Here is a 15,185-nt window from a genome sequence, read left to right as displayed (position 1 = left end):
CAGCCAGAGGCCAGAGTCTCCCTCAAATTCTCCTTGTTTCCATGAGCAAGTGTGAGGCTGAGCATACACAAGGCAGACAGCCCTGGTGTCTAGTGTAAGCTTTTTTTCCTCCTTAATTGAAATGAAATTCACATAACATAAGGTTAACCATTTTAAAGGGTACCATCCAGTGGTCTTCACATTGTCATGCAACCAGCACCTACTTCTATCTAGCTCAAAAACACTTTTGTCTCCCCAAAAGAAATCTCTGTACCCATTATGTAGTCACGTTATACTTCCCCCTCCTCAAATCTTCACCTGGTCTCTCAGGATTTACCTATTCAGACATCTCATATAAATGGAATCAAACAATATGTGGCCTTTGGTGTCTGGCTTCCTTCACTTAGCATAACGTTTTTGAGGTTCATCCATGCTTTGGCATGTATCAGTACTTCATTCCTTTCTATAGTTGTAGTATTCTGCTGTATGTATATAAGATGACTTGTTTATAGAGTCACCTATTACTGGACATTTGGGTTATTTGTACTTTGGGCTGTTGTGAATAAGACTGCTATAAACATTCTTGTACAAATACATATTTGAGTACTTGTTTTCAATTCTCTCAGGTATATACGTAGGGGTGTAATTGCTCTGTTGTATGGTATTCCTATGTTTATCTTTTTGAGGAACTGCCCAACTGTTTTCCATGGAGCTGCTCCATTTTACATCCCTACCAATAGTGGATGAGGGCTCTAATTTCCCACATCCTCACTGACACTTGTTACTTTTTTTTTTTTAATATATCCCTCTTAGTGGCTGTGATGTGATATCTCATTGTGGTTTTAATTTGCGTTTCCCAAAGGATTAACATTAGACATCTTTTCATGTGTTTATTGGCCATTTGTATCTCTTCTTTGTGTGGCTATTCAAATTCATTACTCATTTAAAAAATTGAGTTGCCTTTTTTGTTATTGAGTTATAAAAGCTCTTTATATATTTTAGATACTAGATCCTTCTCTGATATACGATTTGCAAATATTTTCTCTTGTACTGTTGGTTGTCTTTTCCCTTTTAATGTCCTTTAGTGCACAAAACTTTTAAATTTTGATGAAGTTCCATTTAGGTATTTTTTTCTTTTGCTGTTCATGCTTTTGGGGTCATATCTCAGCATCCATTGCCAAATCCTAGGTCATACATATTTACTTTGATGTGTCTTTCTAAGAGTTTTATAATTTTAGCTTTTGTATTTCCATTGCTGATCCACTTTGAGTTTGTTTTCGTATGGTGTGAGGTAGGGATCCAACTTCATTTGCCAGAAGAACACTGTTTTGATCGCTGATGGGATGGTTAATTTTATGTCACCATGGTTAGGCCACAGATGCCCAGGTTTCTGATTAAACTTTATTTCTGGGTGTGTCTGTGACGTTCTTTCTGGAAGAGCTTAACATTTGAATTGGTGTACTGAGTAAAGTCAATGCCTTTCCCAATATGGGTGAGTATCCTCCAATTCACTGAGGGCCCGAATAAAACAAAAAGGTGGAGGAAAGTTAGATTTGCCCTCCCTCTGCCTATCTGCCTGAGCTGGGACACCACACTCCTGGTTCTCTGACCTTTGAACTTTGACTGGAATTTACATCAGTGGCCCTTAGGCTCTTAGGTCTTCAAACAACACTGTCTGCTCTCCTGGGTATCCAACTTGCAGACAGCATTACAGGACTTCTCAGTCTCCATAATTCCATAAGCCAAAACCTTATAATACAGTGTGTGTATGTATATATACACACACATATATATGTGTGTATATATTTATCAGGTATCCTATATATGTGTGTATATATATATATAATTATATATATATATAATATATAATCTCCTATTGATTCTATCTCTGTGGAGATAGTACATGTAACTTTCTAATAAATTTTAAAATCAGGAAGTGTGAAAAAAATTGGGAAGTGTGAGTTATTCAACTTCTTTCTTCTTTTTATTCTTTTTAAATGTTTTTTATGGGTACCATAGTCAGTTAAACGGATGCCTTTGGCTCAGGTCATGATCCTAGGGTCCTGGGATCCAGTCCTGCATAGGGCTCCCTGCTCAGGGGGTAATCTGCTTCTCCCCCTGCCCCTCCCTACTGCTCTGATCTCTCTCGCTCTCAAACTAAATAAAATCTTTAAAAAAAAATGTTGTTTTAACTATTTAGGGCCCCTTATATTTTCGTATGAATTGGAGAATCATCTTCTCCATTTCTGCAAAAAAGCCCATTGGAATTTTGATGGGATTGCATTTAACTTGTAGATTGCTTGGGATAGTTTTGTCATCAACAATATTAAGTTTTACAATCCATGAACACAATATGTCTTTCCATTTATTTGAATCTTCTTTAGTTTCCTTCAGCAGCATTTTTTAGTTTGCAATATAATATAGTTTGCAGTACAATATAATATAGTTTGCAGTATAATCTTTGACCTTCTTGGTTAAATTTATTCTTTGGTATTTTTGGAGAGGTTTCTATTATAAATGAAATTTTAAAAAATTTTCCTTTTTAGATTGTTCACTGCTGGGGTATAGAAACACAGCTGATTTTTGTGTGTTGCGTTTGTACCCTACAACTTCGCTGATTTCATTAGCTCTAGCAGTTTTGTGGTTTTTTTGTAGATTGAGATTTTTCTATATATAGGATCATGCCATGTGAGAGTAGAGATAGTTTTATTTTTTCCTTTCCAATATGAATGCATTTAATTCTTTTTCTTTAATTGTTCTGGTACAACTAGCAATATGTTATTGAGTAAGAGTAATGAGAGTAGGTATCTGTACCTCTTTGCTGATCTTAGAGAAGTTTTTAGTCTTCTATCATTGAACATGATGTTAGCTATGACTTTTCAAAAGTGTATTTTATCATGGTGAGGAAGTCCCATCTATTGTCAGTTTTCTGAGTATTTTTTACCATGAAAGGGTATTGGATTTCATCAAATGCCTTTTCTGCTTCGACTGAGGTTTTTTTCATTTTGTTCTATTAATACAGTATATTGATTGATTTTCTTATGTCGAACCAACCTTGCATTCCTGGAGGGGGGGTCTTACTCCTTGCACTGAATGGAGACTTTCTTCTTGCAGGGCATATAGGGGGAAAGAGAACAAAGTGAGTAACCTCCTTTTGTCATTTCTTGTGTCTGTGCATTACTTAAAGTAACATTTGGAAACAAAGCTGGATGGAAAGAACAGTGGGTCAGGTCACAGAGCATCTTGATTAGAATAATTTTTTGGTTCTTCCAGCCTCCAGGCCTCGATTTCCTCATCTGATAAATGGGGTTAAGATACCAGCCTTTTCCTACATAACTGGGTTGTCATCAAGGACAAAGGAAATCAGGGCTCTGATTTTTAAACTGTCAGTTGAACTTCCAGAAGCTAAGTTAGGCTGTCTCTGAGTGAGTAGGAACCTCTGGAAGGGGGCACGTTTTGTAAATTTATGGGAGCCTATGTTGATTGTCTCAACACGTAGTTGAGGTGAAACAGTTACTGACATTTTGTAGGTGGAATTAGGGATGCCAGATGTTCAACAAGTGTGGGATGGTACCAGTCAGCAGACAACGAATACTCCCACAACCTTCAAGATTCTCAAATTCTTTCCAGGCCTACATCAAGGTGAGTTACCTGCTCATCATGACTCAAGCCCAGAAATGAGCTCCATTTTATATATCAAAAAAGCCTTCTTTTCTTTCAGTCTTTGTATCTTATTTGTATTTCATTCTCCGCTTTATCCTTAGTACCTGGAACAATAACTGGAATTTAATATTTGTTAACTGAATGTATATGTAAATGCCTATTTTCCTGTTGAGTTGTTTATATTTTCTTATTAATTGGTAGATACTGTTGGTCTATTAGGGCTCTATTAGTTGGGACTCAATCAGAACACAAACCATTCTAGTAATTTAAAGAAAGAAAATTAAATAAAAACAAAATTAAACTAATAAAATGTTGTTAACTACTAAAACTAGTACAAGGAGAGTCTGAAACAGGGATTGACAAACTTTTTCTGTAAAAGGCCAGGTAGTAAATATCTTAGGCTTTGTGGAATATTTATGTATAACAATACAGAATACAAATCTCCACGACTTTTGTATTGATAAAATTTAAAATATAATAGTTGGGGCACCTGGGTGGCTCAGTCAGTAAAGCAACTGACTCTGGATTTTGGCTCAGGTCATGATCTCAGGATTGTGAGATAGAGCCCTGAGTGAGGTTCTGGGTTTGGGGTGGAGTCTGCTTAAGATTTTCTTCCTCAGCCCCTCGCCCATTTGCACTTGCACTCACACTCTTTCTCAAATAAATAAATAAAATCTTCAAAAAATAATAAAAAATATAATAGTACAACCTTTGGAATAAAGTTCTTTAATGAGGAGAATGGGATCCATTCTATTCTAAGAATAGATCCATTAAGAACTATTCTTAGATGGGGGGCAGTACAAAAACAGGCAGGGGGCTTTGGACTGCAGACTGTAGTTTGCCTACCCTTGACCCTTGAGGGAGGTGAACATGGAAGAAAGAGAGAAACCTGGAAGAGGGTCTCCCCACATGACTGAGATCTGGACCGCTGCGGAGAGAATATGGAACGCACAGATCACACAGGTCACCAGGGACAAAAAAAAAAAAAAAAAAAAAATTGTCACATGGTGTGGACTGCAGCTACGTCCCACATACAAAGGCAAGGACTTGCTGCTAGGGGAAACCAGCAGCCTCAGGAAAAGGAAGAAAAGTCCCTCCTGCTCCCAGTTTATAATGTCCCTCTAGCGCCCTCTACTGGCAGAGAATAACACCAAGGCAGCGCGCAAAGGAGACCAGTTTCGATTGTCCAGTTTCACAAAGACTGGCAAAGAAGCTGTTTGGAGATAAGAAGCAATAATTTGATAACTGACACAGGAGATATTAATACAGAGTGTTGCAAATATTTTTTGCCAGTGTGTTGCTTTCCTGTTAAAAATATTTATTTAAAAGGTATTAATCTTGGGGTACCTGGCTGGCTCAGTGGGTAGAGAGAGCAACTCTGAAATCAAGGGCTGAGTTCAAGGCAGGGTGTAGAGATTACTTAAAAATTTTAAAAATCTTTTTTTTTTTTTAAAGTAGTGGATACTACCTAATTCAAAATAGAAAAAAATAAACACTTTTAAAAGCCTGCGACCTCTGTCCCCCACCTACTTGGTTTTTGCCCCCAGAGCCAAACAGTTCAGTGTATCTTCTTAGAGGTTCTATGCCTCTATACAATACTTATCTTTTAATTTATTCTTAAAAAATTTACAAAAAGATGTTCTGTTCTACAGATTTTAAATGTTTCTGCAATTACACTTATTATTTTTTCACCTTTATGGATTCTGAATAATGTATCTCATTCAAGAAGGTCATTCACACTCCAAAACTAATTTTCCTATATTTTCTCCTAATAGTTTTATACTTTAGCTTTTACACTGACATCATTAAGCCATCTGTATTTTATATTCGAATATAAATCTGAGGTGGGGGTCAAGTTTTATTTTCTTCCAAGTGGTGGTCACAGAATTGCTTCAGCCTTTCCAACATATCCAAATCATTTACTATCAGGGGCCCCAAATCCCCACCATCAGTAACAACTGCCAAGGATGGCTTCATCCCACAAGTCCCTCTCCTGCGTCCTTTCTTTGCCAGGTTGCTTCTTCTCTCTCTGGGACCCTCTTCCCTCCATTGTGATATCTTGGTGGCTCCTCTTTCTGTGTTTGGGCTTTTCTACACTGATTGGCTGCACCTTGGCCTTTTCCTTGTTCTCTTTATGGGAATCTCCATCCTCACGATGCTTCGATGCTTCGTCTTCCCCTCTCCCAGCTCCTCCTTGTCGCATTCTCCTCTTCCCTCCTCCCTGAACCTTCTGCCCTGGCCTTGATCGTGATCACCAGCCTGATGAGCTCTGGTGGGATCCTCCTCCCAGAGGTGGCTGGTATCTTTCCTGCATTGTGCAGTATGGAGTTCAGGGGTCTTTCCTTGCACGGGTGGGCTTGGAAGCCACAGATTCTTGGAGAAATGGTCCTGTGTTTTCTGACAGTGGTTTAGAGATTCCAGTCTTTGCCTGGAGTGATGAAGTTTGGACCTCGGGGGTAACTGATTTTCTTCTGTTCTCTGCCTCGGGTGGGAACTGGAGAATGTGTGGGTCCTCGTGAAGGAGGGTCCCTGCTCCAGCATTAGAGGTCTGGGTGCAGTGTGGCCTCTGTCTTTGTACTCAGAATCTTCCGTCACCTTTCTAAAGCAAACCTCTGGTTGTAATCCTCTGGCTTTCTGCTTTCTAACAGAATCCTCAAGTTCATGTTGAAAAGAGTCATAAATCTTAGAATTTTCTATTATGTTGACTATGAATGAATCTCTGCTAGGGAAGATGGAGGAAGAAATTTCTGTTAAATGTGTCATTTTGCTACAGATGTGTTCTTTGTCATTGAAGGGATAGGCTCTCATGCTGAGCGGTGTGAAGCGGGGCCTGCCTAGAAAGGTCTCAGGTGCTGGCAGAAAATGTCTGTATCGTGAGATCCATTTTACCTTTGAAAGGCCCCTGGAATTTACCCCCTGCCTTCCATCCTTGCTGCTCCCTCCCCTGACTGAGCCCCGCTTCTCTCACTGTGCTGCTACAGGTGCTACAACTCAGCCTTCATGCTCGCTTTAACACACCCTTGAGTCACGCTCCAGGAAGCAGCCAGAGGAATTGTGTATTTTTTTCAGAGTCAGTCTTCCTTCCTTCCTTCCTCTCTCTCTCTCTCCCCCTCTCTCTTTCTTTCTCTCTCTTTCTTTCTGTCAGTCTGATTCTTCTTCCTATAGCCAAACCCCTTGGGTTCCCTATTGTTTTAAAATAGTCCTTATTAAGTCCCTGAGGCCACCCCCGGCTGGCCTGGACCTATCCTCAGTCTCCAAGTACCAGCCACAACTGCGGTCCCCCATTTTTTCCAGCCCCTCTGTAACAGCCATGCTCCCTCAGGCCCTGAAACCTCTGCTCAGGCCCTTCCCGAGTCCTTACCTCAGCTGCTACTTTTCTCCACAGTCTGCTAGCTTGTCAAGGCCCTGCCTGCTTCTGTGCCTCCTCTCTGCTTTGTTTTTCCTTCTGGCTTTGTTTTCTTAGTTGGGGTGCTATCTGTTAAGACAAACTGTTAAGACAGTTTGTTAAGCAGAGCAAACAGGTACACCCTGACCTCAGGGCCTTTGCCCTTCTCTGTCTGAAGCCTACAAAGCCCTTTATCTATTTAATCAGGAATGTCAGCTCTCACAGTTTCAATGGACACCCTCACCCTCTGGGACAACCCCTAGGCCCCTTCCCTACTCTGTTTTTCTCCAGGGCACTTTCTAAGACCTGATGCAGTGCTTTGAGATAATTGTGAAAATGCTGATTCTGAACCACTGGTCTGGGATGGGGCCCGAGACTCTGCATTTCTACCAAACTCCCAGGTGATGCTGATGCTGCTTGTTCCCAGGCTCCATGTTGAGCAGCAAGAATCTAAGTAGAATTTAACTTGGGAATCTGGTCTATCTCCAACCCTGGAATAGAAGTTCCTTACCATATCAAAATGTGTTTGACATAAAGTCAAGGCTTAATGCATACTGATGAGTATGAATCCGTGAGTGACGAGAGGCCCTGACCTCTCCTGACACTTCAGGTTCAGTGTGCAGGCCCACTAGGAAGCCCAGATCCAGGAAGTCCCCCCCCCCCACCTCTTCAGGTTCACACCTCAGCCACCGTCCCCCACAACGAGCGCTCCAAATGCCACCACACGGAGCAGCAGACAAACGTGTTTGGTTCGCCTCTTACTAGGAACATACTAGTTTACTGAGAGAAATTTCCACAAACAGATGCAACCTTCATCTCCTCAAGTTCGTAAGTTCTTGAGGTGGTGTAAGGAGAAGTCCTGTGGGCCCACAGGGAACAGAGGCCACTGGGCTAGAATCTCAAGAGGAAGTGAGGAGCCTAATGGAAAGTGCGTTTCACTCTGAGCTCCAGGAGAAGAATCCCAGCTTCCTCCTTGCTCAGAGGTCTCAGCAGCCTGGGGAGCCAGGAAACAGCAGGCCTCACCCTTTCCTTTGTCTTGGCTTTTGGGTTTTAGACCTCCTCATCCTATAGACCCAGGCTATCGGGAGAAACAAATCCTTTCAAGTTTTCAAGGTGATTCAGGAACACCTAAGCCAATCTTATCACCTTGGAATGCACTGTCCTGCAACCTAATCAACATTCTCCTATCTTGTTTGACGTTTATTGTGAGAAAAATTTTAAATAAAATCCACCATCCTTAAATTGTAAAGTGTAGCACACATGCAGAAATAAAAAGCACAATGATTCATCACAAAGGAAATGCCCACCAACGCACATTCAGGTCAGTAAAGAGACACTGCCCACAGTCCAGAAGTCCGTCTAGTTCCCCTCCACATGTTAACTGTGGGGCACTAACTTGACCTCTGTGGTAATCTTGTCCTTCTGTATAGCTTATCACTTAAGACATCTCGAAATAAGGTAGTTTAGTTTTTTACTATGATTTTATTTATTTTTTAAAAAAGTTTTATTTGAGAGAGAGTGAACATGGGGGTGGGTGGGTAGAGGGAAGGGGAGAAACAGGCTCTCCACTGAGTGGGGAGCCTGACATAGGGCTCAGTCTCAGGACCCCAGGACCCCAGGATCACGACCTGAGCTGAAGGCAGATGCTTAATGGACTGAGCCACCCAGGTGCCCCTTGTTTTTTTTTTTTTTTTGTCTGAACTTTACATAGGTGGAATCATACACAATGTACTTCTTTTGTTCAGCATACTTTTGAATTTCACCGCAATGTGTTCTTTTTCATGGTTGTATGGTTTTGCATTCTGTTGAACTACATAATCACAGGTCATGTATCCATTCAAGGACTTACACATGTTTCTATTCTAGTCTAAGAGCATTCTAGTCTGGGTGACATGGCATTGCTTATTCGGCATTATCAAACACAGTAACACCAAATATTTTTTGAAAGAGGCTCTACCAGTTGAAATCCTCCCGCAGAAGTGTTTGATTGCTTCTCATTCTTTCTAATGCTTAGAATGATGAGACCTTAAATTCTGTATCTCATTTTAATAGTTAAAGTAAAATTCAGAGTAACCAAAAGCAAAACAAACCAAAACCAAACACAAGCATTTCTTAGGTTCCAAGGATACCGAGTACCTTTTGTAATACCCACTGGCTTTTTGGATGTTTCTCTCTTATGAAGTTCTAGTGGAGGTCTCCTGAACATTTTCCTGCTGCCTTTATTGCATGCATTTTCCCTATATTGTGCCAATGAGCCCTTTGCTGGTTCTACAGGTGTGAGATCTCCCACTCTTTGTCTTGAATTTTCATTCTCCTTGTGGCATCTTTTGATGGACAGCTAATGATAACGGGTGAAATTTCATGTGCTTGGCTCTATTCTCCCCATTTGGAGGGGGGACCTTTGAGACCACCCAGTCCAATGTCCTCTTTTTCTGTCCAGAAACAGCCCATTACCCCCTTTCCTATTAGACCAAGACTATGACCTCACTGTGCCTTTACGTTCTCTGCATATTCTTACATACACGCTGAGGTGACTCCCTCCTTCCCTTTAAGGTCTATGGTAAACCTGTTTTCCGCACTCTTGGCCCCTCCAGGAAGCCCCTAGATCCCTCCAGGAAGCCCCTAGATCCTGTGAAGTCCGGCCAGTACCCATCTGTCAGGTACCCCTACCCAACACACTTCCTCCTGATTCTATCCCAGCTCCCTAAATGGCTAGGGTTCAAACCTCAAACCTGGGAGGAGACAGGGCTGGGCTCCAGTGTAGCCTTGGACAAATTACTTTGAATGATTCTCAGTCTCAGCTTTCTTCCATGTGAAATGGTGGGAGCAATGGTGATGAGGGAGTAGGAGGCTGGCTGAGAACGAAGCAGGGGCTGGCACCTTGCACCCCCTCTCCACCCACGCCCCTTGGTAATATGTGTGACATTCCACAGGCACCCCTGACTGCCCTAAAAGAAAAACACATGGTTATCTTGCAGAGATCACAGTCCTGCAAGGCAGGAGTCTCTCTTGGTTTACAAATGTCCTTGAGATTTACAACAAAGAAGTTACCTTATCAATAGCCCAATTTCCAAAGATACATAACTCAGTTCCTCAAGCCCTAATGTCACCCTCCCCTCCATAAAAAACCGAAGGAGATGGAGGTAGAAGGAAAAGCAAATAAAGTTAAATTTCTTTTAAAACCTAAATCTCACTAACAAGGACGTTTGATAGCAGGAATGTAACATTCCACCAGGAGACTCCCAATTGTCTTTATGTTAGTGCCTCATTAGAGGGAAAGTGGCCTTGGCTTGATAGTAACCAGGCCTTCAATATCCTGACAGTCTTCTTTACCCCAATAGCCCTTCTGAACAACACTTTGTCCTCACCTACCCAACTCCTGTGTATATAACCAGCCACTCCTCACATGCCCGGCGCAGCAGCTCTTCCTGCCCACGGGTCCTGTCCCTGTGCATTAATAAACCACCATTTTGCACCAAAGATGTCTTAAGAATTCTTTCTTTAGTCGTCAGCTCCGAACCTCACCCCACCGAACCTGACTTGGGTTCTGGAACTTCATCAATGGCAGTTCCTTCTTTGATAGCTTTGGGGATGAGATGGACACCAATGTCACAAGCGCCCAGGCAGCATCCATTGTTATTAGGGGCTCTGGTCTCCAGGCAATCCAAGACACACTGGGATATCCGTACTGCCTGTGAGGGTTGTCCTTTTCTTTGGTTTGTTTCCTGTCCATTGGAGGTCCATACTTTATGGTCGCGGAGGAGCCTCCCAAGATGCTGAGTGCCCTTGGCAGCCAATGTTTCCAGGGCAGATAGCATGGGGGTGGGTGGCAGGGCAAAGACTAGAGTGCAGCCCTTCTCCTCCATGATTAGTGCACCCTCATATCATGGCCTCTGCTGCCCCATCCTTCCAGTTCGTTCACATGCTTTCCTCTGGCATTCTAGGTATGAGGACTGCTTACAAAGTACTGGATCAGTGTGCTCCAGCCTGAGGACTGCCCTCATGCCAGTCTGTGGAGGTTGTTTTTAATTATGTTGAATGTTTACGTTGTGCCAAGCACTTTATATCCTCTTATTTAATCTTCACAATAGCCCTGCTTGGGTACCTCTCTTATCTCCAGATTAAGAAACTCACCTAAAATCATGAAGTGTGTAAGTTAGCTTTTGCTGCCTCACAAACCACCCAACAACTTACGATTTAAAACAGCAAGCATTTATTTTTCACCATTTTGTAAGCTGGCCGGCCTGGCTCAGTGGCGGTCGGAAGGCCAAGGAACCTGGTATTTGGGGAAGAGGAAGAGTTAGTTCAAGGTCAGCTGAGTGACGGAAACATGGCCACAAGTCTCTCATGATTCAGCGGGGCCTGTACAAGGTGGCTGAGTAACAGAAGTAGCATGAAGGCAAGCAGGGGCACTTTCCAAATCTAGCTTGCGTCATATTTGCTGTTCTCCCTTTGGCCAAACCAAGTCCCATGGCCAAGCCCAGCAGTATGGGAAGGGACTACCTCAGGGGTGGCATGGGGGGGGGGGCGGAGTTATTGCTGTCATTGGCCCGACAAGAAATGTACAATACATAGCTTATAAGTGTCCAACTGGAGTTCAAAACCAAGTTCGTTAGATCTGAAAGTTCAAAACTGTCTTGGGAGTTATTGCCCAGGGTCTGAGAATCCAGAATACTTCATGCATTGCCTAAACAAGTCAACAGACTTTTGCATGCACACCTGTAACTGTTTTGCAAATGTATATACACAGTGCCATTAATAGACAAAAAATACACCTCAGTAAACATAGAAGCGTTTGTTCTGCTTCATTGCTTGTTTTCTTGTTTAGAGATTCCAAATATATTTGATTTACTTTTTATCACCTTCTTGCAAGTCTTTTGTATTATTTTCCTTACTTTTTTTTTGGCATTATCTTCATTATTCTCCTTTTTACACTTTATATCCTTTTTCTATGTTGTCTCTACTCTCCTGTATTCTTTTTATTTCCTAAATGCTTTTATTTCCCTGTTGCTATTTTTTTCCTGTGTCTGTCAGGGTCATTGTTTTGTAATCACGTCTAGCTGAAATTTGATGCTCCATGAATATTTCTGACTGAAAAAATAGAATTACTTTTTTTTTTCTTTTTGCTGCATTACATTTTGTTTTCCCTGCAATTAATAATTATTTTTCTTTTTCAGTTGTGTAATTGTCTGGCCATTTTATTCCAGAGCTATTTTTCTAGTTGACGTGCTTTTCTCAAAGCTTTCATTACTATCTTATTTCAGCTCTTTCTGAAGTGTTAGGGCAGAATTTTAATCTGTTTTGTGTCTGCCTTTTTTCAGTGTCTTCCTGTCAAAATAGTTCATAGTTCATTTTTCTCTTACAATATTTTATGCATGCAAGATCACATTTTCCTCCTCTTTTCCAAAATTTAAATGAAATGTGTTAACCCTGACCAGTGGAAGGACATTTCTAAGGACAAGGGAATGGCCTGGGGTACCTTTCTCAGCTTCACAGCTCAGGGCTCCCTCTTTGTTATTGTGAAGGGTGCCAAACATGGTTACTTCTCGCCTCTCAGGGCTAAGCCTGCTGCAGAAAATTCTGCTCTATTCCCTATTGGCCTCTGGGTCTTGCCTGTCAAAATACAAGATGTTGTATTTTGCTGTTATAGTCATTTCTGGGCTTTGCTTCCTCTGGAACCTTTTCCTGCTCCCTATTTGAGCCTACTCTTCTTCTTACTCCTAGTGTTACTTCCCTGCTTGATTTGGTTACTCAGCCTAGCAGGTTTTTTGTTTTGTTTTGAGGCAAGGTTTTGTCCTTTTGAAGGGAATGGTTGCTGGGGTCTTGCTGAAATCTTCAGGGTGTTGATTGCCTGGTGCTTCTGTTTCAGTTTTGCACTCACCAACTCAGAACCTGTGATGAGTTCTTCCAGTCTTGCAGTTCTTTTTAGACTTTTCTGGTTTAGTGCAAGGATAAATGATGGTTTGGGACAGGGCGGTGTCAAGGAAGTTGCAGAGAACTGGACAATAGGAGAGAGAATTCGATAATATAACCAGGAGGAATTACTGATAGGGTTGACGTAGGAGAGGAAGGGTTGAACACCTGATTCGGTGTTGTTAGTCACAGAGCTGGGGAAACTGGGTGGGGAGGAGGCGGGGAGGAATGACTGGTGATGAGGGAAGCAAGTACTCCTTTCCATTTCTAAGTGGAAATATCAACAAATGCAGTTGGATAGGAGTGTAGAACTCACAGAGAAGATCTAGTCTAGAAATAGAAATTTAGAGGTCATCAACTGTCTTAGACACTTTGAGCTGCTGTAACAAATTACCATACGCCAGGTGGCTGAGCTAGCTGTCTGGCCTCTTCTTACAAAGGCATTAATCCCATTCATGAAGGCTCAATCCTCATGACCTAATTACCTCCTAAAGACACCATCTCCATATACCATGACACTGGGGATTAGATTCCAACATATGATTTTGAAGGGTGGGGAACATGTAATCAACAACATACAGGTAAGTTTAAAGCCATGGGCCTGGGTAAGATCACTTAGGATGTGTGATTGCAGAGTAGTAGGCTAGCTCTGGTCCCCGATGCACCATATGTGATGATGCACTTAGAGGTAGGTGGGGGAGGAGGAGCCAGGAAAGGAGCCCATGGGAAGGAGGAGCTCTTAGAGGTAAAGAAAATCGGGAGAATGTGGTGCTATGAAGGCTGGGGGAAGAGCATTTCAAAGAGAGATTGATCAACCAGATGGGAGGGCTGAGAGGCTGAGCTGAATACAAATAAAAAATATCCATTGGATTTGACAACATGGAGGCCATTGGAGACCTTGACAAGAACAGCTTCAGAGAAGCAGTAGGGACAGAAAATTAGGTGGAATAGGAGAAAGAGAGATGGAGAGGTGACCAAGTATGTGGACAGCAGGTGTAGACAAGGTTTGATGTGAAAGGGAAAAGAGGTAGCTGCAAGAGGATATGGCAGTGAAAGGAGTTGTTTTTTATTCTTTGTAAAGGGGAAACAGAAACCTGTCTGCATACTAATGGAATAATCCAGACCTGGAGAAGGTGAGAGGGTATAGGATCCACTGCATGAGGAGAGACTCGTTTTTAGTAAGAGCAGGGACACCTTCATTGTAATAGGAGGAAAGACCAAGAACCAAATTCTTGAGGGGAGTTCATAAATCTGGTGGTTATGGCAATGAGTTAAGGCCCCTTCTGAAGGCTTCTATTTTCTCACTGGAGTGTGAGTTGAAGTCAGGAGCTGAGAAAGGAGGCCTATGGGAGGTGTGAGGAAGGGAAAGGTTTGAGGAGAGAGAATATAAAAGCAGTACCTTGGAGTGGGAAACTTACTAAGGAAACTTGATGGATTGGAGGTTTGTGGTTATTAGTTTAAAATAAAATGGGCCATCTACCTTCTCTCCCTCTTTCCTCCCCTTCTTTCCTTCTTTGCTATTTGGGGCCCAGGGCAGTAGGAGCCCAAGTAAGGTGGTGTGACCCAGAGATGGGCCAGGGCTGAGTAAGGCAACAGCTCAGCAAGGGTAGGGAGATTGGTTCATGCAGGAGGAAGGGTTGAGGGGGATAGATATATTGATATATTTTATTATATTTATATATCTTTTAGTGTACAAGCTAAAAATGTTTTTAGCAAAAATAATTCTGAAGTTAATATTAAAATAGATATGTAAGCACAACATTGTGAATGCAGACTTTTCATACCACAGAATCTTGTTATCCAAAGTGTATTTGATAATGAGGAAAATGAAGTTAAGCAACTCCCCCAAGTCACGTAACAATTTGATGTCATAGTTGAGATTAGAATTCTGGGATTCAGATTCCCAGGCCATAGTTCTTTCTACAAGATACTGATGTTCAAATATTTGATATACTTATCATAAAAAAGGGAATTATCAGAATGAAAGCATCGGTTAGGAAAGAATAATCTGCTAGCATTTTATTTCTTATGAATTCCTCTCTTCAATTTCAGCTTTTTGGAAAAATTGTCATCAATAATAGATTTCTGTCCTAAAAAGTGGGTTTAAATATGAATGAGCAAGGTATAGTAAAGAATTTTTACAATTGCAAAGTGTGACCTACCCAAAAGATCTTGCCTCTTAAGTACAAACTGCTTAGTTTTATTTCTCTTCCACAAGAAAATCATTGTTGAATGGGGACAGATC

The sequence above is a fragment of the Mustela nivalis genome, assembly GCF_964662115.1.
Source record: "Mustela nivalis genome assembly, chromosome: 8".
NCBI lineage: Eukaryota > Metazoa > Chordata > Mammalia > Carnivora > Mustelidae > Mustela > Mustela nivalis.
Note: the sequence above shows the minus strand (reverse complement) of the source record.